Below are 14,339 nucleotides of genomic sequence, written 5' to 3' on the forward strand. Positions count from 1 at the left end.
CTAGAATTATTCTTCCTAATGGAATATCCTCTGGAAATACTGAAAACTGAAACAAAACAAACCTCAAATTATGAGAATACAAAATATTGCTCATTCTTGGTGACATCTTCAAGTTAGTCTCTTGGAATATGGGGACAAGAGAGGGAGAGGATAGGATTTTGGTTTAACACAGCTGGGATTTAAATATTTCTGACCTCAAAGAAGGGAAACCAGTAATATAAAAGTCAGGAGACCAAGATGATAGCTATTTGGGCTGAGAAATCAGTTTCCTAAAGCAAAACCAAGTGTGGAGGAAGCAAGGCTAGAAAGTAGTGTTGCTTATTGTCAGGAAAAGGCCAAATTTATAAGAATAGGTATTGAAGGAGGGAAAAGTATTATGAACTTAATATGGCAAACAAAAAAGGAAGTCAGACTGAGCAATCTAATGATGGCAAGCAAATTTCTCTAAGGTGTTTTATGAATTTACTTTCTCACTCAAATACAATTATTAAGCATAATCCATTGTGTTCCAAAAATGTCCAGTGTCTTGGCCAAATGAACACAGAAGATAACTTGATCCTCAGGCCAGGTGGACTACCCTCTAGCAGTTTTCTATTTCCTTCTGTCTGTGGCATGCTTAGATCCCAAAGCCATTTGTTACAGATAATTTCATCCTGGCAGAATGTAGAGCTATCATCACTAAAATTGTAAAAATGAAAGAAGGAAATATGAATATTCTTAGAATCCTTCTTTACCCCACGTAGGTACCCAATTCTGATATAAGCATGATAACATATATAAAACACTGGAATAAAATTTGGCTTGCAGGAGGTAGACCAAACATGGAAGCCCAATTCTATTCTATTTCATGCCCCAATTTGATAGATCAGTAGAAAAGTCAGATCAGTATGCTCTGGGTCTTCATTAATGAAATGTTTGCATTCTCTAAGTCAGGAAATTATCCGCAGTGCAGATAAAAACTTGTGGGTGAGTCCTTAAATCCTGATTTTAGCAACTCCATTTCTCTTTGAATTGTTTCCTTTGACAGCTTAACTTTAAGTGCCAGTCCTGCTTTAAAACTATCTCTCAGACTTTGCTTTGATGTAAATTGGACTGAAACTTAATTTGTATTCAATAAAAGGTAATAATTAAACATATTCTCAGTGTGTAAACTGCTTTGAGAAAAAAAACATACAACTTTGGAGAAACGTACACACATGCACACATAAGCCAAGCACTTTAAATTTACTAAGAAATCATTTAACAAATGATTATTTCAGCTCTGTCGATGCTCTAATGACTCAAAAAAAGTTAAGGAATTATCCCAGATGTTTCACCTCCAAACTAGAGGAACTTGGTTTGAATTGCATGTATGGCAAATAGAAAATAAAAAATAATAAGAGTAATAATAATAATGTGTTCTATAAATGAGTAATATTATTATTCACTCTACTGGAAATATCATATTATTAGCTTATTTACTTTAAAGAGATTTTACACAGATGCTCATTTGGAACAATATTGAGAAAATTTCAAATTGTTATGAATTTAATAAAACTATGACTTACATTAAATATTAAATTTATTTTAAACACTATTCACATTATTTGGTAATTTAACCCTACCCAAAGTGCAAATCTATGTGGCAATTTAGCTACTATCATTAATTCTTTATGAATTAGCTGTGACTATCTGCTTTGCTCAGGAAGGCTCTTATACATCTAATTAGTGCTAATAGCAAATGCCTTTAAAATGTTCAAATTGAAACAAAAAATATGACAGCAGTTATTCTTATCAGGAAAATGTGCAGACTCTGACGCGTCTTATTAAAGGAGATAATATAGCAGTCAGTTTAAAGATGCCAAGGAGTCTATTTATTTTTGTATGTGATTATTTTTCATTCTGTGTACCTGTGCAACTCAACACCTTCAAAATCCCCATAAGCCTCTCAACAAGGATGCAAACTGGGAAGTTTTAACCCTGAATGGAAAAGAAAGGACTAATGAAGGAGGGGAGAAAAAAGGAAGTTGGGAGTGGGGGTAGAAAAAGACAACTGATACCAAAAAAGAAAATAATCCATCTATTCTTAGAAGAAGTTTGTGCATCCATTTAATAATTTTTTTCAGGAAATATATCTTAGGAGGTACCTACTGTGTTTCAGTTATTGTGCCAAACATCAGGAATACTTCAATGTAAAGACACTGCTTCTGCTCAAAGGAATTTATGATTAAATGGGGAGACAGAACCCAGTATGGTGGGCTGATTGCTAAGACTGCTGTGTATAGGGGGTTCAGGGGCACATGGGGGCAGTGTAGGTGTCTGCCTAGGGAATTCATAGAAAAGTTTTATGGAGTACATAACAAATGAGCTGTCTCTTGCAGCAGAAGGGGGAGGAGTTTGTCAGCTCAACAGGGGGAAAAAATAGGTATTACCAGCAGAAGTGCAAAAGCTTAGAAAGAGAACCCTGAGTTAAAGATGTTTGTTGCAACGTGAGTACAGGCTCCATTTAAACAATGGTCGGTTTCTGGTTATTACCACTTGGAGGGTAGACTATTTGTCCCCTGAGAGCATCATGTTCTTCACCCATGATAGTTTAAGATCAAGTGAAATGAAATCCTGACAGCTATCAAGTGGGAAAAAAAAATTGCCATAGCTCCATTAGGGGTCTAATGGGTCCAGGTCCCAGAGCTCAGTGAAAGGCCCAATCATCTGGCCATAGAAAAATATATAATAGGTGGAGTCACGTGAGCCCTGGAGTGAACAGCAGGCAAAGCAGGCACACCATGAACAGGCAGTGCAAAGCTGGGTCTTATTCCTGAACAACAGAGCAGAAGCAGAATCTGAGCAGACTGTGGAAGAAGACTACACTGTTAAGTGTCTGGGGTGTTGGTCTGTGCCTTCCCAGCTGCTTAACAGAAAAGGAGAAAATGAATTTTAGATTGAACCACATAAAATTGCCAATAATTGATCTCTTTTTGACCTATAAAAAGAACAATTTCATATGGTTTAATTTAATATTTGCTGAGTGCTTACCCGTCAATTCTGGGTAAGACTCTAGATATACTACCTAATGTAATGTAAAACTTGCAAACACCCCACAAGATAAATCTTCATTCTACAGAGACGAAACCAAAGAGCAAAGTGCTGGCTGACATACCACAAGGCTGAAAGTTACTAAGTAAATAAACAGCTTCCTCTTTAGTTTCAAAACTGGAGAATTTTGCCAGTCTTTATCTGTACACCTAGAAGTTCATATAGACAACAACCACTCTGAAATCAGATAACAAAAAGGATATGGCTTGCATCAGGAGAGCTAGTGACCCAAAACCCAAACCCAAAGTCCACAGGATTTGTTTCCTTATTATTCTCTCTGCTTCTGCTTTCTACCATCTACCTATCTTTATTCCTAACTCCTTGTCATCTTCTCTATCATTCACCCTCCTTCCCTCACTCCTTCCTACCTCTATCTCCCTTGTTGTGCAATCATGTATAGGTATAATAAAGGTTTGTGGAGCACAGGTGAGACTATGCAGCAGTTAGCTACATTTTATAGACTCACATTTAACATATGAAAAACATTCAGACTTTATTAAATAAAAAAATAAAAATTTACGGTGAAGTAAGGGTAGTCAACAAACTGTCATCTAGCTAACTGGCTGGCTATTTTGCCAGGGGAAAATGGCTGAAATGGTAATTCCAAGAGTCATGTCTGAGAAGAAGGATGCTTGTGCTAATCTGATTATTTTCTTTAGCTAGTAGTAAACCAAAAATCTAATAGTGTTATTTTCAAGTTATCTAATCTTATATCCCAATTTCCAAGAGCAACATTCTCCTCACAGATACAGTTGGTTTCAAAGAAGGCATTTTCAATAACTTCTTCCCACACAATGTTCCTTGTTTGAAAGGACTATGGTACTTTGTTAAATAATGATATTTTAAGATGTCTTCTTTACCTTGAAACCAAAAACAACAATAACAAGTTTTGTTAAGTTCCTAAAAAATTTCTTTCAGTATTAAAAAAAAATGTATTTTCTCCTTTCCTCTCCTGTTCCTCCTCACTAGCCAAAATGATTTCTCCTCACATTGTTCATTTGGATCCTTAGCCCCTTCTGAAAAGAAGAGGCTAGATATGGTTTATAAACCCAGTCAGCACAATGATTTCCTGAATAGAACCATTAGCCCTGCCCATTCAGGTATCACTGTCTTTTTTTAACAAGCTATCGATTTCCCCAAGAAGAGATAGAGATCAAAATGCATCTAAGAAAATGAAGAAAGCAGGAGAAAATAAACTGGAATGAAAAATGAACCTAGGACAGTATTAAACTGGGAAGAAAGATACAATTCTTAGAATAATACACCTGGGAGGGAATGTCAGAGGTCACAGCATCCTAATATGTCTTTTATGCCAACAAATATTCTACAGTAGCCACTGCTACCATGTGTCCTGGTTCATACATTGTTGATGTAATGCCCTATTCAATCTTTGGCCTTAGTATAAAAAATTCTTACTTGCCCTGACCCATCAGTGATTAATAATATAAATTGTTTATTTGGTGGCTTTTATTCACCAAGGAGAAAAACTTTCCCTTTGTCTCTTTATGATGAAAAGATAGATGTAGGATAATCTGATCAGTCTGCCCCAATGTCAACCCTCAAGGAAGCTTCCCTCCACTGGCTTGTACTCATCAGACCATCCAGGGTTAGACTAATGAATCAGACTGCTAAATTTTACCATGATCCCTTCCTTCACAGAAGAGAACTCCCCCTCTTCAGCAGCAGCACAGGTAGGATTAGCATACAGATCCTCTCATCTCTAGTCCTATATACTATCCACATGTCATCTTTGGGATAATCCTGAAATCTCGCTGCAACTCACTTCTTCGTTGAATGAAAGAAATAATATGTAGAGCCCATGGTATGAGCTGCCATTTCTCACCAGAAACATTGCTCTCTTTTCTGAACTAAAGAAGAATCTGATCATACTTTTGAAATGTTAGCCTTTCAAAGACATTTCACACTAGGCATTATAATAAAGATTTTAGTAATTTAAGATTCTCTACAACCTAAAACCCTATAAAACATAACATGGTTTTAAACTGAGATCCCTAGATTTTCTGAAACATAATGTTATTTCATTCATTAGGCCTTAATGCTATATTTAGAACATTATGATTTCACTGACATCAATGTGCTATGTAAGAATAAATCACATAATCATTTATCTATTATCAATCTATATAATCTATACTTCATTTTGAATAAAAGGCACTTATGACAGATAACTAGCTAATGTAATTATGCATTCCGGCATGCATTACGATAGTGGAAGATGGTTTAGGAAGTTTGCTAAAAAGTCCTTGTATTCTTTGCATGTTGGCCTTTAAATAGGATTTGAAAGAATTATCCCTTTTTGTATATCGTAGGATCTGGAAAAATTCATCATGTAGTGTTCAAATAACTATTTACTTCAACATAATACATAATAACCAACTAAAAATTCTGTGAAATAAACTATACAAGATAATTCAGGGGAAATGCATGAATGTACAGCTGTATTCCTACCTTGAGGCTTTTTAATATCTTATAAATAACAAGTATGAATTACTTAAATCCCTCAACAGAAATACAACTTTATAATGGTACACTTGTCATGCATTATCCTTCATGCAATTCTCATCATCACCTAATTAGGATGGTTTCCATTCATATCAATCATACACTTTTATAATTAATTTATTGCACAGAAAAAATTCTTTTCCCATTACACTTATAACTCACAAGCTATTAGAAGAATTGATATGGAAGAGGGGAGTCCAAGTATATTTATTCCATGCATTTTTGTTTTCAGAGACTCCAGGATTCTGATAAATTTTCCTTTAAAGATTTCCAACCTGTGCTTGCTATCCCAGGGATTGGGATGAGAATGCCTACTGAATACTAACTAATATCCAAACCTGGCTCAGGATGCCTAACCTCTGTCCACCCACACCCCCATAGACTCCTAGCCAACCTCCCAGAAGAACACCCAATTTCCTCAGGAGTCTCTCTAGACCCTATCTTACTCAAATCATTTGGCTTTGTCCTAGTTTACCTGGTTTCTATGTGATAACAGTGATTATCCATAATACTGATAATATAATAATAGCATATACTACCTGTCAGGAACTATAAGGTTTCTAAAAGTGTTATTCATGATCATCTCACTTTGATATACCAGGTTTGTTCACTAATCCTAAGAATTATAAGAAGGCAAAAATAGCAACCTAATTAATAGACATGAAAAGCAAAACTCTTTTAGTTCTAGTGTGATAAAACTTTACATTCCCAGTCCTGAAAGCCAATAAAAATAGATTCCCATATCTAAAGAACAGGCCTTGGGCGGGGGAATAAATAAATTACACCACATCCAAGCCTCTGGTGTATCAACCTCACTGGAAGTAGACCGGGAAGGAACAGGTCTATTGTCTAGTACGACAGAAGCAGAGGGTAAAAGCGCTAGAAGACCAAGTCTACATCATAGGGTGACACTGTTGTGCCGAAATCCTGTTTGTTTAGAAAATGTGTTTAGAGGTGACTTGGTGTCTTGGCTTCCCTTGGAATAAATATATCTGGGAACTAGCAACAAGGGCAACCATGCAATGGTCTACAGACTGTGCAAAGCCTAATTCTAGGGGGCACCATTCACATCATCACACAGTGGTACCCAATGACATCGCTGGCACTCTCATTGCACAGGCAGGTCAATGACATAATACCCACCGCAAGATTTATCTAACCTGAGAAAGAGTGCTGTGGCCAGAAAAGATCCTATGCTGAGACCAAGGGGTGATGATTGGGGAAGATGAATGGTTGTATTCAACTTAGCAATAGGCTTTTGTTATTGTTGTTGTTGTTGTTGTTAAAAGTGTTGTTAAAAGTTAAAAGTGTCCAATTACTATGAAGGTTTTTAGTGAATTAAGATCAAACATGTTCTCCCACCCTAAATTTTTAAATTAATTTAGAGACCTAATGGAAGTCATTTCCCTGTATTATCTCACTTGATTGTTTTTTTAAGAAGGTGGCCTTAGTATCTCTAATTTTTACAAAGAACAAAGTTCTGTAAAGAGAGCTTAATAGTTGTTTTCCAAATGGTGTGCAGCTAGTAATCTCCAGAGCTGGGATTTGAATCCAACAATGCCTAAGTCCAGAGTCATTGTTTTTAAGTTTTGTTCATTTCCTCTTTTAAACCAGATTTACACAGGTCTTGCACCCACGCCTGGAATGGAATTAAGAATGAACTTTTTGAAGTCACACAGTGAAGGGTGTGACTAATGGAAGGGTGTTTCAATTTCTCTAGCTTTCTCACCTTTAATTAAATGCTTTCCTAGAATCATCACATGAAACTTAAAACAAAGTGCCAAAATAATTTTTTGAGCTATTCTACATCACATATTAGCATATTCTTTTATGGGGTCTGTTATCTACCAGACAGCATTTCCAATTAATTCAAAGTATTTTTGCCCAAAATATTTACACATTTTGCTCTTTAAAAAAAAAAAAAAAAAAAAACAAGGGTTAATGTTGTGTTTGCTTTTAGTCCTTAAAACATAGTAACATCACCTAGATGAATGTCAATTTAAATACAAATTCCAAAGTTTAATTTCTTTTATGGTTTGTCAAATTATCCTGAAATTCCAGACCATGTAGCATGTATAAGTTTGGAATAATAAAAGATTAAAGTGGAGCATCCAAATGCATGAAAGAAAACACTGCGACTCTAGTAACATTTTGACATGATCTGGCTTTCACACAGGAACATCCACATTGTCAAACCAGGCTCATGTTAACCAGAGACCCTACCAAATATAAACTTCTGTAGTAAATTCAAGGAAATAGGCAAACAAGAAGAACAGACAAGACAGAAAGAGTGCTGGGAACATCAAGGGTAGTTCCCTAGACTCATCCTTTCCACACGGGTGGAATGATCTCTGGTGGCATGATCTCTGGCACAGAACAATAGCTGAGTTCTACTAAGGTTTTGTGAGATTTCTTCTACAGCAGGGAGCATTTCAGATATGAAAAATTTCCATTTTATACCCAGAGAATTATATAACGTAAGTGACATTCTCAAGGGAGACATGTCTCATAGATTAGAGGCTTATTTACTATAAGTAATTCTTTAACCATGAACATGCTATACGGGCATCCTGCAGATAAGACACCTACCTCATACCAAATGGTATCCATTTATTTGCCCAGAGGCCTCGTTGGTGAAATGAGACCAAATCACCTGTTCTTTTCCTTCTCTCTGGTATAAAGACTGGATACACAGCAGGATAGCAGCTATAGCAGCTTACTCCCAGAGATTATTTAGTAAGGTGCAAATCTATTTTTCCCTGTTTTTGCTGTCTTTCTTTCTTTTCCAGAGAACCTGCCAGCCATATCTATGCCAAGTGGTTGTGTCTACAAGTCATGTTGGAGCAGATTTCCTTTATTTTGGCGAGAATTATGAGTGGTGTTTCTAATTATGAACCTATAATGCAAACATGTATCAATATTCTGAATAAAGATACAAGAAAAGGATTGTTTTAACTCCTATTAAGGTGTTGGAACAAGTTAGTCAAGTTGCACTGATTATCTTAAAGAAGGGGAAAAGGTCCATATTTGTAGTGAGAGTATCTCTGAAAAAACAAGATAATGTCTAAGGAAAGGTATCTTCAAGAAAGTACTCATCAGGAGAACAGTGAGGACATGCTTTTTTATTTCGGTATGTGGTAGAAATGAGACTTTTCTTTTGACCAAAGCACACTAGCACCATGGGAGTGCTCTGGGAGTAATGACCATGCACATGAAAGTGAAAGAAAACAAAAATGCACTTATACAATCTCATTCTAATGGAGGTAAGAGACAACAGCAGCTATAATAACATTGAAAAAGAGAACCTCTCTTGCTTCTCTGCTGGATATTGAGCAGCAATGTTATTGTGCCCTGATAATTTCTTCAGGAAAAAGTAACAGCATTAAGCTGTACAAATATTAAATTAAAAGCAGTGAAAACAACTGCAGAGTCTCTCTCCGTAAGGTGCTGGCAAAGGACTTCCCTTTGCATATGTCAGGTCAGAGTGCTATGAGGATCCATGCATTTCAGAAGATGCACCTGAATCCTAGAACAAGGCCTAAGGGGCAGCAAAGATTTGCTTAGAGAACGACCAGGCTGTGGGGAACCAACAGTGGTGTGAGAGGGCAGGAACTACAATAGCATCAGAGGGCCAGGCATGCCTACTAATGTTCTGGGCTGTATCAGCCTTACGCCTCAGCACCCCATCTTGACAGCTAGTGAGCAGCATGCAGGTGGTGATGGTTGAGTCTTTCAGTCTTCAGTGTGCAGGCTTGAGTTTGACAACAGCCTGGACAAGCATTCAGTCCAGGCTGATTTTGGCAAGGGGGAAAAAAAGGATGAAGGAAGCAAGGAGGAGAAAGAAAAAGAGAAGAAAAATGAAAAGGGCAGATGCTTAGGGCATTAATGGGAGGAAGAACTCTGAGACTAAACATAAAAAGGTTTTCCTGTACTCACAAAAGGGTGAATAAGAAAGATAACTCCATCATTTTGTACAGACAGGACTATCCCATTCAGTGGTGCAGAGGTGGCAAATGTGAATGTCTCTCCTCAAATTGTGCAATGCCAGTCTAATTCCAGATTGGCGAAACTGACCGTAGGTATTAATCTAGATGCAAGAAAAAGAGAACACTGAGTATCCCATAATCGCATTGATAGAGAAAATGTAATATGATTCAGCCAAATTTACTATTTGCCTATCTGAATCTCTACCTTAGCATAAGTTAACTAAGAAAAGAGGGAAACCTGATTTCCAGCCAGATGACTTATCATGTTGAAATAAAGGAGACACTCAGTGACTTTCCAAAGAACAGTCCAGTCCACCCAGACTTTCTTGTACTTGCATTGTGCTTGGTATCAGTCTGAACAGTAAGGTCTCTGTGGATGTACTATTAGTTTATCAATTAAATCACATAAAAATCCATATTTATTTTAGCTATCAAATTTTTCACACTCATTTTCAAACATTTTATTTGTTGTGCTATATATATGTGTGTGTGTGTGTGTATACACACACACACACACACACATATATATGTATATATATATAATAGCACATTATATATATATATATACATATATATATACATATATATATGTATATATATATGTATATATATATATATATATATATATATATATATATATATATTAGATCATTACCAAAATGTTTGCTATACTAACTGATGAAGAGAAAACAGGCTCATTCTGCTGTAATCTCAACACTCCTACCCCAGCTAGCACCTGCTGACTGAAAGAAGGCAAGAGGAGCAATTGTCTCAACTTTGCATTTTTTCACGTCTTCCTCTTCTCCTCCTCTCTAAATATGCAAAAGTCCTCATCAATATTCCCACTATTAATAAACATTAATCTATACAAATTAGTATTAAAAGAAAATGTGATTAGATGTGCAGACAAGTAGAAACACATTAAAATCCTTCCCCATTTTCTCTAAGGAAACAATTACCTTAAGGCTAAAAAATTTAAATGCTCAGCCTTTTGCCTCTAGACTTTATTTCACTCCCTTGGTTAACTTTGGTTAACTAGGTAGTTGTGAAAACACAAGCCTTGCTAGTGCCCAATATTCTTGCTCTGAACTTTCCGATTTGTGAAATTTGTATAAACTGAAACATTAAAATGAGAAATTCTAGCTCCCAAAACCTGAGCTGGCTGGGAAATACCTTGAAGTAGTGTGTATTATGGATGCTACAAAGATTCTGGCAAAGAGGATCGACAAAAGCCTCTAATTTCTACTTTCCAAGTTTGGCTGTGGCAATGTTTTTAAACTACATTCTCAAAATCTTCCCAATGCAAAGTGCCTAGAAATGTTAGATAAAATCTAACAAATATCCTTCTAAATGCATAATTGAACCTGCTAGAAAGCAAGGATAATCTCCAGAGGCCAGAATTCAAAAGAGAGATAGCAATCAGAATGGCAAGCTGATGCTGAAACCATGGATGCCCTAGGGGACCTTGTCAATCTCAGTAACCAAGAAGTTTAGGTTTTAATGGCTGTGCCCAGAAGAGTGGAAATGACCTTGAGCCCAAGCAAACTGACATATGGGAAAAGAGATTACTTTAAAAGGGCAGGAATTGAATGGCTATGCCCTAATTCAGAGGTAGACCAGAATATGTCCATGAGAAAACGTGTTGTTGACAGAAAATCTGTCTATCTTTGCCACAAACTGCTTAAAAACTTAAAGTCTACCCTAATAATTTGATATTTAAGAACTTCCCTAATGTAAGTTTGACTTAAATATTTCTGGAAGTCTTAACATTAATAAGTGACATAGGTCAGTCCTTGGTTGGCAGTATCTTGGTGGCAGCTGGCAGAGACAAATGAAAATGATTTCAGGAGGCCCCACCCTCGTTTCGGGCCTCATTTATTCCTCAGGTAAATCTTCAGCACATATGAGCTCACAATATAACAAACACGTGAGGAAACAAGCCACCTCAAGTAGGATCAGCAGGAAAAGCGCACAATTCAATTCCACAGAAGTCCAGATAAAATAGTCATCAGATATAGCATTATAACTATGTGTATTTAAAGTGTGTGGGTGAGAATATGACACCAAAATTGGCAAGAGGAATAAAATATTAAAAATGAAAACCAGGTCAATGTGGGAAGAACTAGATAGATATTGTAGGGATAAAAATATGATAAATGTAATTAAAAGTGAATGCCTTTATATTAGATAGAATTGAAGAGATAAATACTAATTGCAGTATGGACAGAATAAGTTCACCAACCATACTTCAGAAGGACAAAGAGGTGGGAAATATGAAAAAGACACAAAGGAAGAATAAGAAGTAGAATAAAATATATCTAAATTGAGTTAAAAAGAATGGAAAGCATAGTCAGAGAAAAGACATTGGCCAAAAATTTTCCATAATTGATGAAACAGATCCGAAATTCCAGACTCAGCTAGCACAGCACATTCCAAATGGAATAAGTACAAATAACTACATGTAGACTCAGATTGGAACTACAGAGCATCACAAACAAGGAGCTTTTAGAAGTCACCAGAGAGACAGCCTGAAAAATGACACCTCAACACAGTACGATGAGTTCCTATAATCTCCATAAGTGTGCTTTTCTGAGGTGAGCTTGAGAAAACATGAATAATAAAATCCCCCAAGTTACCATGAATGAGTTTTTGTATTTTTTATATACTCTCTTGGGATCCTCATGAGTACATACTTGAGGGTCCAATGCCCTAACACTGTTCATTTGATCTTCCATACGGTAAAGTGGTAATATGCTGTATTTATGGATGAAAATTAATACTTAAGCATCTGCCTAAGTACCAGAGGCATTCTCTGTTGAACTGTCATTGGTGTTGATACCAATGAAGCTAGACCATTTGGAGTCATCCAATTGTTCTAATGTGGGTTTGAAGGACAGGTGCACTACTCACTATGAGTGTTTATCTGTGTACCACAAATCTCCCTCAACTCTGCTTTCTCTCTTTCCCTGTCAGAAGGCTGCGATATCATCCCCCTGCCCTCCACTAAGCCACACCAGGAGGTACCCCTACAAGAATGTGCTTTCTCATTTACTTTTTTTGTGAACACTTCTCACATGGTAAAGTCAATGGTAGGTTTCAGTTAGATAATTGACATAACACACCTAGTACAGAGCCAAAAACACTGTAGCTACTCAATTGTCTTATGTGAATTATTTCTTTTTCCTTACTGTACATCAAGTTAGAAAAAAAAACATTGTATAGAGTTTGGTTTATAATATTCTTTTTATATTCACTAGAAACCTTTATGAAACCTAAAACAGTTTTATGTTTTTGATCTTCCTCAAAATGAAAAAACAAAAACATGAAGTCTCCATATTCCAATAACGTGGGAGAGCTAGAATGCAAAAATCTCTTGCACTGCTCTTTGTAACAGTAACTCTTGCACTGGGGTGAATGAGCTGTACTTCAAGGGTGTTTGAACATTTAAAATTTGCATACACCATTCCTAGGCTAGGACAGGCAGAATGACTGAGAAGGATGTTAGGGCAGGAGAGGACCCCATTATAATCCTTTTAAGTTCACCTACTCTTCTGTGTGTTTTTGTCCAAAAAAAAAAAAAAATACAACTCTAGTCTGGAACTATATCCTGTTTTTCATAAATTATCTCATAAGCAGAAAATATAGAATTTAATTACCATATAAGCGGCAAAATAGAGCCTTCTCTTAACTTTGTAATATTATGCATCATTTGTGCACCTCGGTTTTGTCACTTGTAAAATGGGTATAATACCTGCTTTACAGTGTATTAACCCTTTTACTTGAAATTTCCACTGCTCTCAGGATAAGTGGCAAACTTGCAAGCCCTGAATTAGAACTTTGTCATGTTTTTCTTTCTGTTTTCTCAACCCCTCTGGATGCAACTTTGGTCAGCACCCTCCTCCCACTCTGTATCTGGCCAAGCTAAAATATTTGCTTTCTGAGAGTGAGCAAAGTTTACTCTGCATATATGGTTCCTTTTGCCTCCAAGATATTTCTTCCCTTACTCCACCACCTACAGACTTCCTATTCATACTTTTGTTCTCAATTTAGATGTCACCACTTCCTGCAAACCTCTCCTACCTCCTATCCACCTCTACATTAAACATTCTTCCTGTGTACTACCATTAAAACCCTGTATAAACTCATACAAGTGACATTTTGGAGGTTTTCTGTATCATATTGGTGTGTCTATTTCCCTCACTAAACTTCAAAATTCTACAGGAAAGGAATGATTGTAGCAAGATAATGATAGCACAGATTTTTAGCAAATAGTAATAACTTACTAATATCTGTACAATGAAGAATAACTATGTTTATGATGACTTTTATTAATGATGAAGCAACTTAAAATCAACAGCTAATGGTAATAGATTATAAGAATTTAACACTTATTCTGAATGATGTGTGTTTTAAAGATACTCCATCCTCTCTTTAAGTTAGTTAGTATTATTCTTATTCCCATCTTATGGATGATAACACTGCCCAGAGAAGTAAAGTAATTGCATAAAATACATACGTAGTTAGTGGTGAAGCCAAGATTTGAAACTAGATCTCTCTATCCAGGGAATCCAAATTTTTACATGCCTGCATCATAGGAGGTATTCAATAAATACTGGCTTCCTTCCCACTGTCTTTATTCTTCAGCTGCTTGAACTCCCCTCTATCTTGAGCAGTTCAAAGATTGCATGCTAGAATAACCAAGTGCAGAGCAATTTTACCAATCCCTCCCCATACCACACACACAAAAAGCCTCTTTTA

The sequence above is a fragment of the Panthera pardus genome, unplaced genomic scaffold, assembly GCF_024362965.1.
Source record: "Panthera pardus isolate Hobbes unplaced genomic scaffold, ASM2436296v1 HiC_scaffold_20, whole genome shotgun sequence".
NCBI lineage: Eukaryota > Metazoa > Chordata > Mammalia > Carnivora > Felidae > Panthera > Panthera pardus.